Source organism: Bubalus kerabau, chromosome 2 (assembly GCF_029407905.1).
Source record: "Bubalus kerabau isolate K-KA32 ecotype Philippines breed swamp buffalo chromosome 2, PCC_UOA_SB_1v2, whole genome shotgun sequence".
NCBI lineage: Eukaryota > Metazoa > Chordata > Mammalia > Artiodactyla > Bovidae > Bubalus > Bubalus kerabau.
Genome location: NC_073625.1, coordinates 202,451,647 through 202,473,967, shown reverse-complemented (window position 1 = coordinate 202,473,967; position 22,321 = coordinate 202,451,647). Strand labels below are relative to the sequence as shown.

The window sequence follows — 22,321 nt, the reverse complement described above, 5'->3', positions numbered from 1 at the left end:
CACCAGTCACCATGTGCCTGTTTCCTAAGGGTGATTCTTTAAAATATTGAACTCTTAATATGTTTTTAATCTACTTTTATTAATAAAAGTTTTAGCTAATAAAAAAGTTTTGAACCAAACTCGTGGGTGATTTATGCGCTGTAATAACACCTCTCTCTTTCTTGGTGAGAGTGGCTCCTTTGTTCTTTTTTAATGTCTTTATTTTGGTTGTGCTGCATGACATGTAGGATCTTAGTTCCCCAACCAGGGCCTGAACCCGCACTCTCTGCACTGGAGAGTGAGTCTCAACAACTGAGCTGCCAGGGAAGTCCCAAGAATGGCTCCTTTGACCTCAGAGTATGAGAGAGAGGCCTGGTAAGTGTCGGTTCATAATACTTCTGGTCTTATTTGACCTGGCCACAGGGTGCAAAGCTGTCTGGAATGATCACAGCAGGGTTATTCACGGGTGCATCTGGGACCCAGAGAAGCTTTGTAAGAGGCAGGTTCTCTGATCGCTTAAGTCACCTCGTGCTTTCAAGGAAAAAGCAAAAACTTGAGTCCTATCGTTGTGGAATGGTACTCACAGACTGTTTTTGAAATAGATCAGATTCCATCGTCTCCTTTCTCAGAAAAGAAAACAATGCCAGTACCGTGAACTGATCTTATGATTTCTATGGAGTATTCACACACCCATTATCTCATCTATTGTATCATTTGAGACCTCAGCCCTAGGAGGTTAAGTAAATTGTCTCAGATCACATGGTTAATTAGTGATAGAATGAAAATGAAGTGTTAGAAATCCGAGGTTTATTAAACGTGTGTTTGTCACTGAGTAATTTGCTTAACAAATATGTGTTGCATAGTATCTTATAGACATTGTATTTAGAATGTCGCACTGGCATGGCAAAAAGAGAATGTGAAATAGTCAATAAATCCTGAATTGTCCTCAACCTGCAGACAGTCTAATATTAAAGAAAGAGTTGTCAGTATCAAGTGGGGAGTGACAAGTGCCGATGAGTGGTTCTAGTCATTTTCTTGGGGAGTTCAAGTAGCTCAGTGAAGAGAAAGATGCTCAAGGATTTCTTTTCTATTTGGATAGATTTTTAGGTAGATGGGATTTGGTTATGTAGTCCTGCAGCAGTAGAAAGCAGAGGGAATTGTTCTAGCCAGGGACAAGAGGCAGAAAGTATGAGAAATGCGGAAAACAATGAGGCCTTTCCCCTTATTTCTCAGTCACATTATCTTTTCACATTTTAATGTCCAGAATACCATGCATTATCTTAGAGTCGGTTTCAGAAGAAACTTACCATCCATTAGGCTATGGAGTAAGATGTGCAAGAAATGAATAATGGAGTCTTCAATCAGTGGTGCCTCCTCATCAAGGGCTTGCAACTCATCTTGACAAAATCAAGGGTGAATGAAGAAAAAAGAAGCAGAAGCTGAGACTTGACATTTAAGTTGTGGAGAAATCAGGAAAGGTCCTTGCATAACAGATTAAGATTGTTGAGATTCTATTAGAAGGGCGATCAGGAGCCACTGGAGGTTTTTTGAGTAAGAAGCAATAGAATAAGAATTGTGTTTAGGAAATTAAATTGACAGCAATATATGAGTGGGATGAGAGTAGAAAGATAGTGGGGGGGTGGAAACTGAAAGGTGATTAACATAGTCAGAAGAGAGATCATCTGACCCACTGATTTGGTTACTGAACTGCAAAGTGAGTAAAGTCGCTCAGGCGTGTCCGACTCTTTGCGGCCCCATGGACTGTAGCCCACCAGGCTCCTCTGTCCATGGGATTCTCCAGGCAAGAATACTGGAGTGGGTTGCCACTCCCTTCTCCAGGGGATCTTCCTGACCCAGGGATTGAAACTGGGGTCTCTTGCATTGCAGGCAGACGCTTTACCCTCTGAGCCACCAGGGAAGCCACGAGCTGCAAACCATCCCTAAACTTAGCAGCTTAAAAACTCACCATTCATTCATCCCTTAGTTTTACAGCTGGCAGTGTGGATTTGTCCCATCCGGAAGGCGCTTCCGGCCTCGATGAAGCGTCAGCGCTGGCTGTCCTAGGAGGGCCTCGTTTGGGACGGCACAGCACCGCCGCGTGTTCCGTCACTGTCCAGGCGGGCTCAGGCTGGAGACGCTGAGGGCAGGGCGAGTTCCTGCAGCGAGACACACCTCGGCTCCTAGCGGGCGTGGTGTTGCTCCTACCGTGTCTGTGAGTCAAAGCAAGTTGCAGGATCAGACGGGACTCAAAGGAGGGAAAGCAGGGTCCACCTTTGATTCGTGAGTGGCAAAGCCACGTTGCAAAGGAGTAAATAAAAGGGAGGATGGGGAATAAATATGGCCATTTCTCCCCAGCAATCTGCCACACTCCCCAGTTTGTTTTCTTCGTGGCTATTTTTCATTATAATTTTTTGCCACTTTAGGAGGAAAAAGCCATTTTCTGAAACATGTCTTATTAGTGCGGGCGTCCTAAGTTGCTGCAGTCGTGTCTTACTCTTGGCGACCCCGTGGACTGTAGCCCACCAGGCTCCTCGGTTCATGGGATTCGAATCAGGAAAGGATACTGGGCTGCAGTGCCTTCCTCCAGGGGATCCTCCCAACCCAGAGACGGAACGCACACCTTTTATGTCTCCTTCATTGGCACCAGCGCCAACTTCCTTACCGCTAGGGCCACCTGGGAAGCCCCGAGTAGATTAGGCTTATTAGTAATTTCCATCTAACTGTCACTGCCCTTGCTCAAAGGAAGCAGCAATATTGTTTTGTTTCTCGTTTAAAAATCACTCATTCTATTCTGATGAGTCAGTTCTAATCTGTTAAGCTGGAAACATTTGGAATGTGGTAAATATAACACATTTAATAATATTCATTAATGTGGTTTTATAACTAAAGTTACCTTTTTTCCCCCCTTATTTCAAATTACATTACAATAAACACATCATACTAGACCTAGGAAGTGAAAAGTATAATTCAGTGGTGACTAATGAGAGATATTCTAAAATGTTAAAAAAAAATATTTGGTGCTTAAAATATTGAAATTGCTTTCAATCCAGAATTCACTGACCCACTTATTTGAGAATTATTTCATTTCCATCTTTCTCATTCCATTGATAAGTCAGTATTTAAAGATCTTGAGAAGTCAAGGGAAACCTGTTTAATACATTTCATGGACTAATAGGGACAGAATAAAAAGATATTTTAAGAAAATTTCCCTTCAATGTGAACCAAAAAGATAAACGTTTTCCTCCCGAATCTATTTTATAAATACTTACTTCATGTAGAAACGCCTCTGGTTTTCATGTAGCTGCTTCCTTGAAATTTAAAAATGTACAAAGCATATTGTTAGAAGCATCTAGGATCCATTTCATTAGAGTGAATATTCTCACTGGATCAGGTAACTTCATTTTCTACCTACTTATTGAATCTGTTTCTCCATTTCCTGGGTACCGTCATTTCTCCAGTTCAGATCTTCATCACCTTTCTTCTGGACAAACAAAGTAGCCTCCTAAGTGACAGCCCCGCTTTCATTTTTCCCTGTTTTGCAATGTGCCCTTTTGCTCCTCAGAATATTTCCACTGGAGCAGTTGCCTAGCCAGGCATTCTTCTTGTTTTTCACTTGTAGCTAATTTACAATGTTGTGTTACTTTGAAGTGTACAGTAAAGTGATTCAGTTATCTGTCTAGTCTTTTTCAGGTTCTTTTCCATTATAGGTTATTATAAGACATTGAGCAGAGTTCCCTGTACCATACAGGAGGACCATGCTGGTTATCTGTTTTATATATAGTAGTGTGTATCTGCTGATCTCGAGCCTCTAATTTATCCCTCCTCCCGTCTTTCCCCTTTAGTAACCATAAGTTGCTTTCTGTGCCTCTAAGTCTGTTTCTGTTTTGTAAATCATTTCATCTGTATATTGGGCTTCTTTGGTGGCTCAGATGGTAAAGAATCTGCCTTTTAATGCAGGAGACCCAGGTTCAGTCCCTGGGTCAGGAAGATCCCCTGGAGAAGGGAATGGCTACCCACTCCAGTATTCTTGCCTGGAGAATTCCATGGACAGAGGAGCCTGGTGGGCTACAGTCCATGTGATCACAAAGAGTCGGACACAACTAAATGACTAGCACCACTCATTTGTATCTGTTTCTTTATATTCCACATATAAGTGATATCATGCGATGCTTGTCTTTCTCCTTCCGACTTGCCTCACTTAGATGATAATCTCTAGGTCCACGCATGTTGCTGTAAGTGGCAGTACTTCACTATTGTTTCCTTGTACGAATGTCCCACGTCTTCTTGACCAGTTCATCTATTGATGGATACTTCGGTGGCTTCCATGTCTTGGATTGTAAACAGTGCTACTGTGACCACTAGGGTGCATATATCTTTTTGAATTATGATTTTCTCTGGGTATATGCCCAGGAGTGGGATTGCAGGATCATATGGTAGCTCTGTTTTAGAAATGTTCTTTAAAGAAAATGATTTATGTTTAAATAATTTGGAAAATGCTATACCGTATCTTCCATGCTTGCAGTCATAAACCCCACTAGCACATTAAAACTTTGAGGAGTCTTGAGTAACTTGGAGATAGTACGGTGCTTTTGTCTTCTGCATTACCCACGATCACCTTGTTTACTCTGAAGCTCCCAGGGCCTTAGGGAAAATTAGGATAATTACAGTAGGAACTTTTGGGGTTTCCCTGGTAGCTCAGATGCTAAAGAATCTGCCTGCAATGCTGGAGACCTGGCTTCGATCCGTGGGTTGGGACAATTCCCTGGAGGAGGGCATGGCAACCCACTCCAATATTCTTGCCTGGAGAATCCCCATGGACAGAGGAGCCTGGCAGGCTATAGGCCATGGGGTCACAAAGAGTCAGACATGACTGAGCAACTAAGTCCAGCACAGCACAGAGTGAAAATTTGGAGAGAAAGAGTCAGTCTTTCAACATTCAACTTCCAAAAAGGGACTATGAAGATTATGGCTAGAAAGTCAAAACCCCTGCTTTATTGAGAAAGAATAGGCTTATAAATTCCAAAATATGTTTCATATCAAGATCCAGGTTTAGTGGAATCATAGCTCAATTTTTTAAATTTAATTTTTATTGTATTATAGTTTATTAAAAATTTTCAGGTATACAGAAAAGTGATTCAGTTATACATATAAATGCACATGTATATTATTTTTATATTTTTTTCCATCATATGTTATTATAAAATATTAAGTATAGTTCTCTATTACTGTATGTCCTTATGGCTTATTTATTTTATACATAGCAGTGTGTGTATGTTAACCCCAAATTCCCAATTTATCCTTTCCTTCCTTTCTCCTTTGGTAACCATAAGTTTGTTTTCTATGTTTTTGTGTTTTTTTTGGTAAGTTCACTTGTACTGTTTTTATTTAGATTTCATGTTTAAGTGATATCATATGATATTTAAAGCTAAAGCTAAGCTAAAGGCAGAGGCAAAAAGGAAAGATATACACATCTGAATGCAGAGTTCCAAAGGAGTAGCAGGGAGAGATAAGAAAGCCTTCTTTGATGATCAATGCAAATAGAGGAACACAATAGAATGGGAAAGACTAGAGATCTCTTCAAGAAAAAGAGACAGGAAGGGAGCATCTCATGCAAAGATGGACACAATAAAGGACAGAAATGGTATGGGCCTCACAGAAGCAGAAGATACCAAGAAAAGGTGGCAAGAATACACAGAAGAACTATACAAAAAAGATCTTCATAACCCAGATATCCACAGTGGTGTGATCACTCACCTAGAGCCAGACATCCTGGAATGTGAAGTCAAGTGGGCTTTAGGAAGCATCACTATGAACACAACTAGTGGGGGTGATGGAATTCCAGTTGAGCTATTTCAAATCCTAAAAGATGATGCTGTGAAAGTGCTGCACCTAATATGCCAGCAAATTTGGAAAACTCAGCAGTGGCCACAGGACTGGAAAAGGTCAATTTTCATTCCAATCCCAAAGAAGTGCAATGCAAAAGAATGTTAATAATACCACATAATTGCACTTATCTTATATTCTAGCAAAATAATGCTCAAAATTCTCCAAGCCAGGCTTCAACAATATGTGAACCAAGAGCTTCCAGATGTTCCAGGAGGATTTAGAAAGCACAGAGGAACCAGAGATCAAACTGTTAACAACCTTTGGATCATCAAAAAAGCAAGAGATTCCAGAGAAACATCTACTTCTGCTTTATTGACTATGCCAAAGCCTTTGACTGTGCGGATCACAGCAAATTGTGAAAAATTCTGAAAGAAATGGGAACACCAGACCACCTTACCTGCCTCCTAAGACATCTATATGCAGGTCAAGAGGCAGTAGTTAGAACTGGACATGAAACAATGGACTGGTACCAAATTGAGAAAGGAGTACATCAGATCCGATCAGTCACTCAGTCATGTCCTACTCTTTGCGACCCCATGAACTGCAGCACGCCAGGCCTCCCTGTCCATCACCAACTCCCGGAGTTCACTCAGACTCACGTCCATCGAGTCAGTGATGCCATCCAGCCATCTCATCTTCTGTCGTCCCCTTCTCCTCTTGCCCCCAATCCCTCTCAGCATCAGAGTCTTTTCCAATGAGTCAACTCTTTGCATGAGGTGGCCAAAGTACTGGAGTTTCAGCTTTAGCATCAGTCCTTCCAAAGAAATCCCAGGGCTGATCTTCTTCAGAATGGACTGGTTGGATCTCCTTGCAGTCCAAGGGACTCTCAAGAGTCTTCTCCAACACCACTGTTCAAAAGCATCAATTCTTCGGCACTCAGCCTTCTTCACAGTCCAACTCTCACATCCATACATGACCACTGGAAAAACTATAGCCTTGACTAGACGGACCTTTGTTGACAAAGTAATGTCTCTGCTTTTGAATATGCTATCTAGGTTGGTCATAACTTTCCTTCCAAGGAGTAAGCATCTTTTAATTTCATGGCTGCAGTCACCATCTGTAGTGATTTTGGAGCCCAGAAAAATAAAGTCTGACACTGTTTCCACTGTTTCCCCATCTATTTCCCATGAAGTGATGGGACAGGATGCCATGATCTTAGTTTTCTGAATGTTGAGCTTTAAGCCAACTTTTTCACTCTCCACTTTCACTTTCATCAAGAGGCTTTTGAGTTCCTCTTCACTTTCTGCCATAAGGGTGGTGTCATCTGCATATCTGAGGTTATTGATATTTCTCCCGGCAATCTTGATTCCAGCTTGTGTTTCTTCCAGTCCAGTGTTTCTCATGATGTACTCTGCATTTAAGTTAAATAAACAGGGTGACCATATACAGCCTTGATTTACTCCTTTTCCTATTTGGAACCAGTCTGTTCTTCCATGTCCAGTTCTAACTGTTGCTTCCTGACCTGCATACAAATTTCTCAAGAGGCAGATCAGGTGGTCTGGTGTTCCCATCTCTTTCAGAATTTTCCACAGTTGATTGTGATCCACACAGTCAAAGGCTTTGGCATAGTCAATAAAGCAGAAATAGATGCTTTTCTGGAACTCTCTTGCTTTTTCCATGATCCAGCGGATGTTGGCAATTTGATCTCTGGTTCCTCTGCCTTTTCTAAAACCAGCTTGAACATCAGGAAGTTCACGGTTCACATATTGCTGAAGCCTGGCTTGGAGAATTTTGAGCATTACTAGGGTGTGAGATGAGTGCAATTGTGCAGTAGTTGAGCATTCTTTGGCATTACCTTTCTTTGGGATTGGAATGAAAACTGACCTTTTCCAGTCCTGTGGCCACTGCTGAGTTTTCCAAATTTGCTGGCATATTGAGTGCAGCACTTTCACAGCATCATCTTTCAGGATTTGGAATAACTCAACTGGAATTCCATCACCTCCACTAGCTTTGTTCATAGTAATGCTTTCTAAGGCCCACTTGACTTCACATTCCAGGATGTCTGGCTCTAGGTCAGTGATCACACCATCGTGATTATCTGGGTCATGAAGATCTTTTTTGTACAGTTCTTCTGTGTATTCTTGCCATCTCTTCTTAATTTCTTCTGCTTCTGTGAGGTCCATACCATTTCTGTCCTTTATCGAGCCCATCTTTGCATGAAATGTTCCTTCGGTATCTCTGATTTTCTTGAAGAGATCCCTAGTCTTTCCCATTCTGTTGTTTTCCTGTTGCCCTGCTTATTTAACTTATATGGAGAGTACATCATGTGAAATGCCAGGCTGGATGAAGCACAAGCTGGAATCAAGATTGCTGGGAGAAATATCAATAACCTCAGATACACAGATGACACCATTCTTATGACAGAAAGCGAAGAAGAACTAAAGAGCCTCTTGATGAAAGTGAAAGAGGAGAGTGAAAAAGCTGCCTTAAAACTCAACATTCAGGAAATGAAGATCATGGCATCCGGTACCATCAATTCGTGGTAAATAGATGGGGAATCAATGGAAATAGTGACAGAGTTTGTTTTCTTGGGCTTCAAAATCACTGCAGATGGTGACTGCACCCATGAAATTAAAAAACACTTGCTCCTTGGAAGAAAAGCTATGACCAACCTAGACAGCATATTAAAAAGCAGAGACATTACTTTGCCAACAAAGGTCTGTCTTGTCAAAGCTATGGTTTTTCAAGTAGTCATGTATGGATGTGAGAGCTGGACTGTAAAGAAAGCTGAGCACTGAAGAATTGATGCTTTTAAACTGTGGTTTTGGAGAAGACTCTTCAGAGTCCCTTGGACTGCAAGGAAATCCAACCAGTTACTCCTAAAGGAAATTAGTCCTGAATATTCATTTGAAGAACTGATGGTGAAGCTGAAACTCCAATACTTTGGCCACCTGATGTGAAGAACTTCCTCATTTGAAAAGACCCTGATGCTGGGAAAGATTGAAGGTGGGAGGAGAAGGGGACGACAGAGGATGAGATGGTTGGATGGCATCACCAAACTCAATAGACATGGGTTTGAGCACGTTCTGGGAGTTGGTGATGAACAGGGAGTCCTGCTCTGCTGCAGTCCATGGGTAAAGAGTCGGAAATGAGTGAGCGGCCAAAGTGAACTGAAATGAGCATATGATATTTGTCTTTCTCCATCGGACTCACTTCATTAGTGTGATAGTCTCTAGCTCCTTTTATCAAAAAATATTGAGAGGTTATTCAGAAAGCAGTGGTGTATGAGGAATGCCTTCCAGAGAGAGAAAGGAACATGATATTTTTCAGGACAGGAAGAGGCAATATTTGGAAGGGGTAGGTAGAAGATAAGGATGCAGCCGGATCATTCAGGGGCTCAGTACGCTCACCTCCATGGACCTTGATCCAAGGAGCACCAAAGAGGTGAGGTAAAAATCCAGGCAGGCAGAAAGGGAGGTTGAAATCCAAGATGTGAACACTCTTTATTGATAGCAGTTTTAAAAGGACACTGATTTGCAAGTCTCCTTTTGTGGCAATATAAGACACCTGTAGTGCAAGAGAAAAGATGAGGCACACATTTAGGCAGAAAACAGCGGGGGATTTTATCAGTGGAGACTGCCTTGACAGACGTCTGGTGTGGACGGAATTCAAAATCCTTGCATGATCCAGTGGGGGCAACTGAAAATTGTTGCTAAATAAGAGAGTGGATCTGCTGTGGTTCATCTTGAGTAAATGACAAGCTGATCCCTTTTGAGACACAGGAAGCAGAAAGAGGGAGAGTTCGAAGAGTGACAGTGGAATGCGCTCACAGCTGTGCTTTTCCTGGGAGAGCAGACAATGAATCAGTATCACCTTGGGAGGCAGACGCAATTAGAACAAAAGACCACCTCCCACAGTTAGGTGATCAGAGTTCAACAAGGGAACACCCAGAAATCATTCAGTTGCAGCTCCATACAGAGACAATTTTGGAAAAGAAATTATGGGAGACGATCTGGAAGAGGAAAATTGTTTGAAAGGGAGTTTAATCTTTAAACTGAGTGAGAAGATTTTCAATTGGAAAAGACTGAACTACCTGTAACTGAAAATTTTACATTATTTTCTACCTATTGTTAGAAATTGATATTATAAAGAAATCTAGTTATGTAGACATATCATAGAATTTTATCCAAGCGAGTTGTAGGTGTAAACTATCTACTGTATACAGAAATAAATCTGATTCCTCTTTTAATCCAGAGTCCCCCAAATTTATTCTTCTAAAAACATATCTTAAAAAAATACATTATATTTTCCTCTCAGAACAAGTATTGAATGGGCAATCCTTTGGAAAATAAGGTCCTATGCTCTTACGAGAGTTATCACTTAAAAAATAACCTCTCTGGTAACCACCATTCTACTTTTTTGCTTCTATGAGTTTGACTTTTTAAATTCCACATGTATAAGTAAGAACACAGTATTTGTCTTTCTGTGTTTGGCTTATTTCACCTAGCATAATGTCATTTAATTTCATCCATGCTATCAAGAATGGCATGATTTATCTTTTCATAAGGCTGAATAATATTTCACTGTATGTATATACCACATTTTTTAAAATCCATTCATCTGTACATGGACATTTAGGTTGTTTCAGAATCATAGCTATTGTGAACAATGCTACAATGAACATCAGAGAACAAAAAAAAAAAACAAAAAAACAAAAAAAAAAACCCTCTCTTTTAAAATTAATCTTATTTATTTGTTTTAAAAATGCTTTTGGAATTCTTACATGTTTGAGGCATTCTTATAGGTTCTAGAATTTGAAAATGACTCAATCCTAAATTCTGACCTCAAGAAAGTCACAGATTTGCAGAGGAAATATGTGATTGTTTTGACAACATATATACTAATATTAGAATAGTACAGAGAGAACGACCATGAACCTTGGGCTGCATAAAAATTACGAAGAGTTTCACGTTTTTCTTTATAAGGGTTCCTGCTTTCTCTTTAAGAGTACAATGAAGGCACGTGTATTCTCTCTCATCATTTCTGTTCTACATGGTAGTAGAAGATTAAGAAAGTGAACTAAGGCAAGGGAAGATTACAAGAAAGAATTAAAACTTCATATTTGCAAGTGATGTGATTGTGTAATAAATAATAAAGAATACATGAAACATCTATTAGACCTAACAGTGAATTTAGTAAGGTCACAGCACACAAAGTTATTAATAATATACCTGAAGCAAAGATTTAGAAGGTCAAATTTTAAAAGCTCTATTTAAAATAGCACTGAGGCATAAATGCTTAAGGATAAATGTAGTAATACACTAAAAACCTCTACACTGAATCCATAGAAGATGAGAAAAGAGAAATCATTGATAAAGGGTGAGGTATACCATGCGAATGGATAGGGAGCCTCAGTGTCGTCAAGGCGTCAGTTCTCCCCAAGTTGTACAGATTCAATGCAAGCCAAATCATAATCTTGGCAATTTTTTTTCTATGTTAGAAGTTGATAAGATATTCTAAAATTCACATGGAACTGGAAATAGCCTGCAGAGTGAAAATAACCTTGAAAAAGGAAAGGTTACATTCAGGAAGGCTTACATTTGTAGCTTCAAGTCCTACTGTGTGCGTGTGCTGAGTCGCTTCAGTCGTGTCCAACTCTGTGCAACCCCATGGACTGCAGCCCATCAGGGTCCTCTGTCCATGGGATTCTCCAGGCAAGAATACTGGAGTGGGTTGCCGTGGCCTGCTCAAGGGATCTTCCCCCAAGGCTTACTATGAAGGTATATTAATCAGGACAGTGTGGTATTTATGAAAGGATAGTTAAGATAGAGTGGAGAATTCAAAAATACATCCACACTCACACAGTCAATCGATTTTTGACAACACTACTGGAGAATTTCCATAAATGATGCTTGGACAAGGGAGAATGCACACGGGAAAATAAGCGTTGGCTTCTATCAGGCTGCATGTTAACTCGTGATGGCTCACAGGCCTAGTTTTAATTCTAAGCTTGTAAAAGAAAACCTGAGAAAAGAGCTTCAGGACTGAGGATTTTGTGAGAAATTATTTTCAAAATATAACTGGAAAAAAAACAAACAAAAAAGAACTTGTGTCCTACAATTCAATAAGAAGACAATTCAATCAAGAACGCCCTGCATAGACTTTACAAGGGAAGAAGTACATGTGCGCAATGAATGGATGAATAAAAAGCTTAGCAGTATTTGTCAGAAGGAAAATCAATTAAATCACAAAGAGTTATCACTCCATACTTAGTAGAATGGTTAAATTTAAAAAGACCAGTCACTCTAAAAGTTGTCACAGATATGAAGCAAGCAAACTCTTCACACACTGATGGAGGAGTGTAATGCAGTACAATCAATTTGGAAAACTGTTAGGTATTTTTTTCTTCTTCAGGTTGAGAATATATCCTCCTGTGATCTAATGATTTCACTCCTAGGAATTTACTCAAGAAAAATTAGGATATATTTTTGCACAGACTATATTGGAAATGTTTGTAACAGATTTACTCATAATAGTTCCAAAGTATAAACAACTCAGATGCTTATAAGAAAAGAATAGATAAATAATTCTGATATATTCATACAATTGAATAATATTAGACTACAAAAATGAAAAACTATTGAGCTCATATAACAACATGAATTTTTCAAACAATATACTAAGAAAATGAAACCAGGAACAGAACGCTGTACACTGTATGATTTCATATGTATGAAATATATTTGGCCCGTATAGATTTCTAGAAAAGAAAACACTAATCTACTGGAACTGGGGATTTATCAGGAAGAGGAGAGAGGGGAATTTCTACAATAATAAAATCTTTTTTTATGTCTTAATAGAAATGTGAATTATATGGATGCAGGCATCTATCAAAATTCATTGAGTTGTACACTTAGAATTTATATATTTTACTGTATATACATTTTACCATAAAACCTAATATTTTACATATTTGTTGTTGTCGTCTAGTCGCTAAGTCGTGTCTCACTCTTGCGAGCCTGTGGACTGTAGCCCGTCAGGCTCCTCCATCCACAGGATTTTCCAGACACGAATACTGGAGTGGGTTGCCATTTTCTTCTCCAGGAGATCTTTCCAACCCATGGGTCAAACCAACGTCTTCTGCTTGGCAGGCAAATTCTTTACTACTGAGGCACCAGGGAGCCCCGATGAGCACATTTATTAATATGTACAGCTTTAAGAGCAACTTCTTCCATATGTACTCCTGTTAAACAATTCTACTGAAGATATTTCAGATTTCTTCTAGGGTCTAAGCAGTTCACATTAAAAAGGTAAAAATCAACATTAAAGTCTCACCTACCTGTCGCCCTCTAAGAAGCTGACTTCAGAGCCATCTGCTTTCCTAAAGATGCTCTTTGGATTTTGGTCCCAGTCAATATCATCTACTCCATATGCTTTATGGTTATACCTATTGGTATTTGATTAAAATGTGTGGATATGTCAATTTAAAACAAAGGCTAAATAATATAAAAATACTAAAATATATACTAAAAATATAAAAATATATACTAAAAATATAAAAAAATAAAAGTACTCTCTAAAAAAGTAAACTTTCAAATCACTTGGTAATGTGCAATATAATGGAAACATAAAGGGAAAAGAATTTCTTAAAGCTTAAGTAATTTCTTATGCTATATGGATGGGGAGGTAACTATTAGAAACTTGCAGAATTACTATTAGAGACTGAAATTAAAACTAAAAAGGATAGAAAGCATTGGCTGTTTCTCCTGTTCAGATGAGTATATTCCTCCAACACTTTTGTTCTTAAGAAAGGTTATTATAAGTATCCCTCCCCTGTTTTTATGCTATTCCAACTTCTCAACCTTAAACCTTACTTTCTCATTAATGTTTTAGAACTATAAAGGCACAATATCTTAAGACTAGTAAAATTATTTTGCATTATACACAATGTTACTTGGTAAGAACAATTAAAGCTGTCAATTCTTTAGAAAGTCATTCCTGAAATTTGTGTTCTTCAGGTTGATGACGCAAGTTGGACGTGAAATCTAAAGCAGGTTCACTTTGAAGGACTTCACGACTGGCATCAGGGCAAAGCACGATGCTATTTTCACACTGAAAAATAGAAGTAGTGAAGCCAGGCCAAATCACCGGCTTATCAAACAGAATGAATGCTACGAACTAACCCCTATGAACTGTAACCCCGATGAAGTAACCCCTGTGAACATCCTACCATGTTTTATATGTATCAAGTTATGCTTTTTACCTTCATTAACTTCATTTAACTTCATTAACAGGTCAAAAGTATAAGCCCTGGGGAAATTAATTTTTATCTTTTATATTTTCTGGATAAAGACTAATCTTTTAAAGATCTCTAACAGAAAAGCATCTATTTCTGCTTTATTGACTATGCCAAAGCCTTTGACTGTGTGGATCACAATAAACTGTGGAAAATTCTGAAAGAGATGGGAATACCAGATCACCTGACCTGCCTCTTGAGAAACTTGTATGCAGGTCAGGAAGCAACAGTTAGAACTGGACATGGAACAACAGACTGGTTCCAAATAGGAAAAGGAGTTCGTCAAGGCTGTATATTGTCACCCTGTTTATTTAACTTCTATGCAGAGTACATCATGAGAAACACTGGGCTGGAAGAAACACAAGCTGGAATCAAGATTGCCGGGAGAAATATCAATAACCTCAGATATGCAGATGACACCACCCTTATGGCAGAAAGTGAAGAGGAACTCAAAAGCCTCTTGATCAAAGTGAAAGTGGAGAGTGAAAAAGTTGGCTTAAAGCTCAACATTCAGAAAACAAAGATCATGGCATCCAGTCCCATTACTTCATGGGAAATAGATGGGCAAACAGTGGAAACAGTGTCAGACTTTATTTTTCTGGGCTCCAAAATTACTACAGATGGTGACTGCAGCCATGAAATTAAAAGACGCTTACTCCTTGGTACGAAAATTGTGACCAACCTAGATAGCATATTCAAAAGCAGAGACATTACTTTGCCAACAAAGGTTTGTCTAGTCAAGGCTATGGTTTTTCCTGTGGTCATGTATGGATGTAAGAGTTGGACTGTGAAGAAGGCTGAGTGCTGAAGAATTGATGCTTTTGAACTGTGGTGTTGGAGAAGACTCTTGAGAGTCCCTTGGACTGCAAGGAGATCCAACCAGTCCATTCTGAAGAAGATCAGCCCTGGGATTTCTTTGGAAGGACTGATGCTAAAGCTGAAACTCCAGTACTTTGGCCACCTCATGCGAAGAGTTGACTCATTGGAAAAGACTCTGATGCTGGGAGGGATTGGGGGCAAGAGGAGAAGGGGAGGACAGAGGATGAGATGGCTGGATGGCATCACTGACTTGATGGACGTGAGTCTGAGTGAACTCCGGGAGTTGGTGATGGACAGAGAGGCCTGGCGTGCTGTGATTCGTGGGGTCGCAAAGAGTCAGAAACGACTGAGCGACTGATCTGATCTGATCTGAACAATGGATATTATTTTATAATAGTATTATAATAACTTTACAAGTTCCATTTTAAATTGATACACTAACTTCATTAAACTTTATTATTTATATTGATTTAAGAGTTGAAAAATCTAGTTGAAAGCACCTATAATTATTTTAATAAAACTAAACCACATAAGCTGCAATCCTGATACACTACAGTAATTTTTGAAGCAATTGTCATTAGTTGACAAATTTTGTTACCTGAGAGCAAATATAAACTTTTTGCTGCACAACTCCATGCTTTTTCCCCATGACAGATAAATAGCATATGATCTTTAAAACTCCAAGTATTCTGGAATGTCTCCTTTATTGTTCAAGCCAAGTTAAATGTTCACTTAATGTGATGGTTGCCATTAACAGCCATAGTAAATCTTATCATTTCACAGTAGAATGTCACTTTCAAGGTTTGTGACAAAACCTAAGAAATAGACACTTTCCACTTAATACAAACCTATGATTTGGGATATCAGTTGGGTCACTTGGGTTATAGTAATTCCTTCCAATTTGTTGCAAATTTATGATCTTCAAAAGCCTCCTGAATAATAGTGTGTTTATATCAATCCCAGTTTTCCAATTTTTTCCCTCACTCCACCTCCTCCCATAAAGACCTACTGTAGAGCACAGGGAACTCTACTCAGTTCTCTGTAACGGCCTATAAGTGAAGCCGCTCAGTCGTGTCCAACTCTTTGCGACCCGTGGACCGTTGCCTACCAGGCTTCTCCATCCATGGGATTCTCCAGGCAAGAATACTAGAGTGGGTTACCATTTCCTTCTCTAGGGGATCTTCCTGACCCAGGGATCGAACCCAGGTCTCCTGCATTGGAGGCAGACGCTTTAGCCTCTGAGCCACCTATAGGGGAAAAGAATCTAAAAAAGAATGGATATATGTATGTATATTAGAGAAGGAAATGGCAGCCCACTCCAGTATTATTGCCTGGAAAATCCCATGGACAGAGGAGCCTGGGGGGGCTACAGTCCGTGGGGTCACACGGAGTCAGACACGACTGAGCGACTAATGCACATGCAATGTACATGCATAACTGACTCACTTTTCTGTAGGCCTGAAACTAACACAACATTGTAAATCAACTGTATTCCAATAAAAAGTGTAAAAAACCCAGATATTAAACTATATTTAGTGGGGATGATTTTCACAATGGTATGGACAAACAATTCTGAAATAACACCGTGTCCTGTGATTGAGCAAATATGTAAGCATATTGATGATAATGATGCCAGATTTGTCTCTATTGGCACTGTGAATATGAAAAGATGGCAGCTAGAATAAATAGAGGAATGTTGCACTGGAATTGGAATCATCAGGTAGATTCATTGTTTATAATATATAAATAGACACAGAAATGAGTGTGCATGCATGTGTATGTGTGTGTGTATTTCTTACTTTCCAAAAGAATGAAAAAGTCCGATTTCCAAAATCAGAAACAATTTTCATGCAAGGAAATAAAAACGTGCAAGTCCAAAATACGTAGATCCAAATGGATATAAAGAGAAACGGATGAACACACACGTCAGGTGGCGGGGTGAGGGAGGGGCGGATGGGGAGGGGAAGCAGGCGTCTCATGCGGTGGGGGCCGCCTGCTTTTCCACAACCCTCCTGCCGTGCTCAGCCCCTTTCTCTCCCACCCTCCTCTCTCCCACCCCCCTGCTTGGAACAGCCTCCCTTGTCCTCATCAGCTTGGTGTCTGCTTCCCTCACTCCTTCCCAAGGCTCAACTACATTCCACCTCCTTTGGGAAGCTTTCTTGAATTCTTAGAAGCATCTCAGTGAAGTAATTATTGACAACTTGTTGTCCATCTTGCTTTTGCTTTATCTCTTTCTCAGCACAGGCAGCACCAATTCTTTTCCTGTTTTGTAGAGCTCTCTTTTCTCTTAGAATTATGTTGTCTTCTATATGCCTATCTCCATCTCCCCTACCCCCACTGGTGGGCACTTAGGTTTTAACTAATTTTTTTCATGCTTTTCTATGAAGGATCCTCTAACATGAATTGCATTGTATTAAATTGTATTCCATCAATTGGTGGTGAGCTATGAAAATGAAAGTAACAGGGGTCAATTAAGTAAAAAAATTAGTTTATTTTGATGCCAGCTGTGAAAAATGGATAAGATTGGCTGGAAGCCAATCATGGAGGCCCTGTAAGGTACCTCCTTCCACCTGCTTGCAGATAAAACCTCATTCTCTTATTCAAGAGAAAAAATGTCAGCAGAGGACTACAGCTCTCTTGTCCTGTGATTTAGAGATGGGTATTATCTTGCTCCTTGACTGGGCAGTTCTGCACTGGGTTCCCTGACAATGAGCAGCTCTGTCTCTACTTGGCCAAACAAGTCACAGTGATCCCCCAGTGATGGGCATCAGCGGCCGTGGAGGGATCAGGATGTCGGCTCATCCCGGACCAGAAGGAAACCTCATGCTCGCCTCTAGGGCTCCCTTCCTCTTTCCTTGGCTCTTACTGAAAATAAACTTACAGAAGCCACACAACTCCTCTCCCAGTCTACCATTCTTTAAGGAAATTTGAGGAATTGCCCAGTGTGGGTTAGACTTTACGGATCAGGCCAGTTAAAACACCAGATAGAACATGTTGCAGGAGGTAGCCTCTCTGCAGCTCAGAGCTACAAGTCATTTGACAGTTTTGCCTTGATGGATACAGGCGTTGTAACCCTAAACAACTCAGCTGGTTGAGCCTGGTCACATTGCTATAATGAGAGCTGACTTGCACACTGAGTCCAGACGAGCACCTGTTTAAGACAAAACCCCAGAATATACCATTTCTGAAGGTATGCACAGCCCTAGGGCATGAGAGGCCTTGGGGAATCATCATTCCCAGTGTCTTTCTTTGTATTTTTAGATACCTCTTCAGACCTGCTTTCTAATATTTCATAATTATGAAAATTACTGTATATTCAGTTTCAGTCAGTCACTCAGTCGTGTCTGACTCTTTTCCATCCCATGGACTGCAGCCCGTCAGGCCTCCCTGTGCATCACCAGCTCCCAGAGCTTGCTCAAACATGTGCCCATTGAGATGATGATGCCATCCAACCATCTCATCCTCTGTCGTCCCCTTCTCCTCCTGCTTTCAATCTTTCCCAGCATCAGGGTCTTTTCCAATGAGTCAGTTCTCAGCATCAAGTGGCCAAAGTATTGGAGTTTCAGCTCCAACATCAGCCCTTCCAATGAAAATTAAGGACTGATTTCCTTTAGGATGGACTGGTTGGATCTCCTTGCAGTCCAAGGGACTCTTAAGAATCTTCTCCAACACCACAGTTCAAAAGCATCAATTCTTTGGCCCCCAGCTTTCTTTATAGTCCACCTCTCACATCCATACATGACTACAGCTTTGATTAGATGGACCTTTGTTGGCAAAGGTCCAAATGTCTCTGCTTTTTAATGCTGTCTAGCTTGGTCATAGTTTTTCTCCAAGGAGAAAACATCTTTTAATTTCATGGCTACAGTCACCATCTGCTGTGATTTTGGAACCCAAGAAAATAAAGTCTCTCACTGTTTCCATTGTTTCCCCATCCATTTACCATGAAGTGATGAGACCAGATGTCATGATCTTAGTTTTCTGAATGTTGAGTTTTAAGCCAACTTTTTCACTCTCCTCTTTCACTTTCATCAAGAGGTTGTTTAGTTCTTCTTTGCTTTCTGCCATAAGGGTGGTGTAATCTGCATATCTGAGGTTATTGATATTTCTCCCAGCAATCTTGATTCCAGCTTGTGCTTCATCCAGCCCAGCATTTTGCATGATGTACTATGCATACAGGTTAAATAAGCAGAGTGACAATATACAGCCTTGATGTACTCCTCTCCCGATTTGGAACCAGTCAGTGTTCCATGTCTGGTTCTAACTGTTGCTTCTTGACCTGCATACAGACTTCTAAGGAGGCAAGTAAGGTGGTCAACTTTAAGAATTTTCCACAGTTTTTTGTGATCCACACAGTCAAAGACTTTGGCATAGTCATTAAAGAGAAGTAAATGTCTTTCTAGAACTCTCCTGCTTTTTCGATGATACAATGGATGTTGACAATTTGATCTCTGATTCTTCTGCATTTTCTAAATCCAGCTTGAACATCTGGAAGTTCTTGGTTCATGAACTGTTGAAGCCTGGTTTGGAGAATTTTGAGCATTACTTTACTAGTGTGTGAGATGAGTGCAATTCTGTGGTAGTTCGACCATTCTTTGGCATTGCCTTTCTTTGGGATTGGAATGAAACCTGACCTTTTCCAGTCAAGTGACCACTGCTGAGTTTTCCAAATTTGCTGGCATATTGAGTTCAACACTTTCACAGCATCATCTTTTAGGATTTGAAATAGTTCAACTGGAATTCCATCCCGTCCACTTGCTTTGTTCATAGTTATCCTTCCTAAGGCCTGCCTGACTTCACATTCCAGGATGTCTGGCTCTAGGTGAGTGATCACACCATCATGATTATCTGGGTCGTGAAAATCTTTTTTGTATCTTTTTTTGTTCTTCTGTGTATTCTTTCCCCCTCTTCTTAACATCTTCTGCTTCTGTGAGGTCCTTACCATCTCTGTTTGATGCAATAGAAGGACGTGTAGCCATCTTCTCCTGCAAGAACTCTAAAATAACTGTATATTATAAACATCTGTTTATAACTGATATTGATATGGTAATTTCCAATTTACTCAGTGTGATCAGATCTCCAGTCTAAGCATATTCTCATTATAAGGTCATAGGTATGCCATTTATAAAGACGATACAATAACTTCCTTTTTATAGATGAAGAAATAGAGATTTGGAGAGGTAGAAGCAATTTCTATTATCAAAGAAAGAGAACTATGTAATGGAGGGTTGAAAAATAAGAAGTAATTCACAGAAAACTGAGTGGTTAATAAACCACATCTTGGGTATTTGAAGAAAATATAATAAAATAGAGGGAAGAAGCATAAATGGGTATTATCTGGCCAAATGTGGCAAAGCAGGCTGGAATAAGGTAATTCCAAAGTGCATTACCTCGAGGACTTGAGCTTGAGACGTTCCAGGATGTTTCTCGGCTCTGTCGGGGAATGGAGATGTTGCTGATGGAACAGTGATTTTCTTGGTCCTTGTCCTCTCAAGGGTAAGAATTCAGATGAGTGACATAAAGAAGTTTCAGGCAGAAGGAGGTTTATTAAGCAAAGCAAAAGAACTCTCTGGAGAAGGGGAAAGAGCAGGCTGCCTCCGCCTGGAAACAGCAGCAGTGAGGGCAGGGCTCCGTGTTTTAGAGTCAAGTCCCGCCCCACAGGCTACCTCATTGGACGGATAAGCTGACTGACAGTTTCAGGTTTTATACCCTTTCACTTAGTGCGCAGGACTTACCCATAAGCACTCAAGCCAAACCCACTGGGCGGGGGGCACGGCCAAAACGAAAGCTATCTTGTTACAATTAGGGCACACTGAACTCCGGGGCACTTTGAGTCACCTTTTAGGTCTTGGCACACTTGCACCAACCTGTGCAGGAGGTTTTATCTTGCTTGGGCCTGATAAGGCTAGAAACTTCGCCTTAAATTAAGCCTTAACTAAGCTTAGCTTTGGGCTTCCCAGGTGGCTTAATGATAAAGAATCTGCCTGCCAAGCAGAAGACATGAGTTCGATCCCTGGGTCAAGAAGATTCCCTGGAGAAGGAAATAGCAACCTACTCCAGTACCCTTGCCTGGGAAATCCCATGGACAGAGAAGCCTGGTGGGCTACAGTCCATGGAGTCACAAAGAATTGGATACAACTTAGCGACTAAACAGCAGCAAACTTAGCCTTGACTGGGAGAGGGAGACTGTCTGGGCATGTTCTGATTACCAGCGTCCAGGTTTGGGAGGGAAAGATGACCCCTTCCAGGATGGGGTGGTATCCACGCATGTCTGATAGCTACCGAACAGAGATACTCCTCCCCAAACTCATTCAGATCTCTTGCAGATTCTTGGGCCCTGGGAGAACAGGGGAACTGATGAGAGTGTCTATGATTCAAGGCTCTTTTGTAATATTAACAGAATTATTTCCCAGCTAATAGCCATGTGCAGATTGCTATTCTGCTCTTTCCTCTGTAATTCCTGTCTCTCACTTCCTTACTCCACGTTCAAGCATCGATAACTTCTCATTTAGTACTGATTATGTCAAGGGAGGAAAATGCAGGAAAACTGGAGAAAAAGAAAAGTTTTGACTTTCTGAAGCCTTGTTTTAAGTTCAAAATAAAAAGAGGTAGAATAAGAGATCTGTTTCAGTTTTTCCTACCACTGAGGGTAGATAAGACTTCATTAAATGGAAGAATGATGGAGAGAATGGGGGGAATACAAAAGAAAACTGAGTGATGATGTATCCCAGCAAAGGCATCTTGAGTATTTCACTCTTTCTCCAGGCTTCATCTCCCATCTATGTTTAATCCCAGACAGCATAATAGACTACCCTGAGAATTTGAGGACTTGAATATAAGTTAGAACCATGTAAATTTTCATAACTAGCACCTAGGATAGAGGCAAGATTTAAGTTTCCCTGTGCCCAGATGGTTCAGGAGCAGAGGCAATCTCTATGATCAGGGAGTATTTTACTTTAAGGTCGGCCTATTTTCCTGCAGCCCTTGAAGCTGGGTTGTGTGCTGGTTTAGGCAGAGGATGGGTTAAAGTTCAGATACCTTGGGGAAGGAGAGAAATTAAACCAAAGTTCAGTTCACAAACATTTCGCTGTGACTGATCAGTGAGGACAATACAGTTTATCTAATCATTTATGAGGCAAAGGATGGGAATTTGGAAGGTCAGTGTCTTTCCTGTCATAGGTAATCCGTGAGTCTTTTCCAAGTTATATACCAAAGGAAACTCTTTATAATAAGTAGTTTCCCAGAATACAAAAGGGTGGTGACATGTCTTTAATCTTTGCTATTTTCCAGGATCACAAGGCTCAAGTAAAATTCAACATTTTCAAAGCACACCGAGTAAACGAGGAAAATGGATCCAGTATGGTCAACTTGAAGACTTACACTTGAACTTTAAAAGTGAAGAAA

General features: G+C 40.3%; 1 long non-coding RNA gene across 1 annotated transcript; it reads right to left on the bottom strand.

Moving 5' to 3' along the window:
* Nucleotides 1-836: 836 nt before the first annotated feature.
* LOC129645063 (uncharacterized) lies at nt 837-20,520 on the bottom strand. Its single transcript, XR_008711154.1, has 4 exons — nt 20,308-20,520; nt 13,145-13,252; nt 1,946-2,189; nt 837-1,376 (listed from the first exon to the last, which is right to left on the bottom strand). It is a non-coding gene; the product is annotated as an uncharacterized LOC129645063 (long non-coding RNA).
* Between the last annotated feature and the right edge of the window lie 1,801 nt (nt 20,521-22,321).